Source organism: Fundulus heteroclitus, chromosome 24, assembly GCF_011125445.2.
Source record: "Fundulus heteroclitus isolate FHET01 chromosome 24, MU-UCD_Fhet_4.1, whole genome shotgun sequence".
NCBI lineage: Eukaryota > Metazoa > Chordata > Actinopteri > Cyprinodontiformes > Fundulidae > Fundulus > Fundulus heteroclitus.
Genome location: NC_046384.1, coordinates 19,049,541 through 19,052,184, shown reverse-complemented (window position 1 = coordinate 19,052,184; position 2,644 = coordinate 19,049,541). Strand labels below are relative to the sequence as shown.

General features: G+C 34.2%; 1 protein-coding gene across 2 annotated transcripts in view; it reads left to right on the top strand.

Moving 5' to 3' along the window:
• LOC118556242 (insulin receptor substrate 2-like) overlaps positions 1–2,115 on the top strand; it is a 14,274-nt gene extending 12,159 nt beyond the window's left edge. For both annotated transcript variants that reach the window (XM_036127863.1, XM_036127862.1), the window contains exon 3: positions 1–2,115. This exon is cut by the window's left edge and continues 1,222 nt beyond it. The gene's annotated coding sequence lies outside the window, so the exon portion shown is untranslated.
• Positions 2,116–2,644: the final 529 nt, after the last annotated feature.

Below are 2,644 nucleotides of genomic sequence, written 5' to 3'. Positions count from 1 at the left end.
GTAATACAGTTGCATCTGGCACCATTATGGAGGAGAAGAATCTAACAAAATACTAATGTGGCCATTGAAAACAAAGCTGTTGATTGATTAGTAATAAAAGTGAAAGGACATAGAGTACTTCCATGTAATTATTACATTAACAATACCCAGCTAATGAGTGTTGGTCATTTTGCTTTGGTTGTTTTGTACCCGAAAATGGCGGCTATGAAACAATAGAAAGAGAGATGTCCACCACAAGAAGTTTCATACCAGTAATTCTTCAGTTTGTACCCACATCAGAGAAGTTCAGTAGATACTTTTACTACTGATGATTTAAAGTAATGCATTTTAATTTGCTAGTCATCTAAAGTAATGAAGTGTGGTTATGTTACTTGAATAACTCATATGTACCACCAGTAGGTCATTAATAATTTTATGGTTTAGGCTAATCACTTCATAGTTCATCTTGTTTCATAAGAGGCACCGGAACCGCAATCAATGGAAAGATGGTGTGCTAGAAAATCTATATAAATCACTGAAAAACTTAAAAACCAATAGACGTAGACTAGAAATGGAAGGAGTTACAGATGAAATGACAATGTGTAGGTACGAATTGGCAAAGGTGTGAATTAGCCTTTACCCTTTGCTAAAATACCAATTGTTAGCTAACAGCTGTTAAACTCTGGACTGTAATGAAATGAACTTAACATTTTCTCTCTTTTAAGCTATAAGGTAGAAAAATCAATGTTTTTTTTTTTGCTGGTACAAAATAGAAAGGAATTTGCAACACATGGGTACGAAATGGGGGAAATATTGGCGTATTAACTTGGAGCCTTTGCTAACATCAATTGTTAGCTAAAAACTCAACAAAACCCTTCACTGTAATGAAATGAGCTTCATAATATTTCCTTGCTAATAAGCTATTAGTTTAAAAATATATCTAAAGAGAAACGTTTCACATGGATGAATGCTAACATGTAGCATATAGCAAACTGCCTCAGTACACTGCTGTAAACCTGTCACAACTTTGCTAACAATAGCTAACGTTAGCTGCTATAAGCTACTAGGTTATACTAGTAAATGTGAAAACTGTGTCTTTCATTGATGAGTGCCGTATTACACTGATGAGTTTTCATTCAGTCACATAAACGCACATTATTTGACTTGTTTTAAATTAAAAAAGAAACAATGGCAGAATTTCAAATAAACAATCCTCCAAAATGGCCGCCCGGGTAGGACTATTAAAAAAACAGTTTTTGTTGCCATTTATTATGACTGCTGTCTTTGGCTGTCATCTGTGCCGATCCCAACTGGCTCCAAACCCCTTTGGTGTACAGTAGATTGTAAAACTTTTACATGTCTGAATGTATCGCTGATTTTGCGGGACCACCGCAGATTTTAAAGGGTTTTGAAAGTGTTAAATAATATTGGAGTTGTACCAAGCTAACTTATGGTATATATTTATCTTTAGAGTTTTTAATCTGTGTATATATATATTGTGTAAATAGAAAAGAGTTTACCTGAAAATAGTGTATACACAGAGTTCTTAGATTTGACCTAGGTTGCATTGCTTTTCCTGTGTAAAGAATATTGCTACAGATTTTTAAAAGGAGAGGGGGTTGCTTTGGGGCTGTACAGTGTATTTTATGCTTTTCTCCCTCGCAGTCTCTGATTATATGACACAAAACAAAATCTTGGTTTATTTTATTATAGAGATCTATTTGCCTTGTTGACACACTTTACCTAATGGCATATGCAATAGTTAAATGAATCAAAAATAGTTTACAACTCTGGAACCAAATGTAACATTGCATTAATCTTTTTTTTTTTTCATTAAACAGGAGCTGTTTTGCTCTTTGTATATTTTGTCTTTCTGCCAAGAGTTTTTCATTGCTGGGAATTTTGTTCTTGACATGTCTGAAAGCGATTTTCCCATTTCTGTCTGAACAGATTGTTCTTTACTTGGATTGACTCAGTCTGAATGTGTTGTCTTCCATTGTACATAGTTGGATATCTTGTTTATTGTGACGCTCACAAGATGAATATGATTTATAAATTCTGGTAGTCAAGTATTGCTTTTGTCTGTATTAATTATGGATAGCAACCAACATAAATAAAATAAATTATTTAAAGAGTTACGGCTGTGTCTTAATTTTTCTAAATGTGTATCAACTTGCAGTATCTATTCTGCAGAATTTACTCCAAATCCCATCAAGCCTTTCTCCTTCTGTCTTATCCACTGTCATATAATGGGGTTGGCACTCAGTCAAATCACTTCCTATACAAAGAGGATATCCTGTCTCTGTCTTTTAAAGATGTTTTCTTTTATGGTGGCGCAGTCAGGAAGCTTATAGTGAGCCAATAACTTCCTGCCAAGCCATAGTTTTCTGAGCAATTACATAGTCCAAGTATGGAGGGCGGTCAGGAAAAGTTAAGTTTTATGAAGTAACAAGCACATTAACAAAAGTACCTCCCTTTTTGCAGATTTATTTAGGGTTTTGTTTTTATTTTTTTGGTTGTCGCAACTAAGAAGTTCAGATCATCAAACGTTTTAATATCAGACGTAGACAAACTGAGTAAAGGGGGAAAAAAATAATAATTGGCCCATAAACCAGACAATTCTTGATTCCCACTTTTTGGCAACAAGACTATATTGTTTGTCATA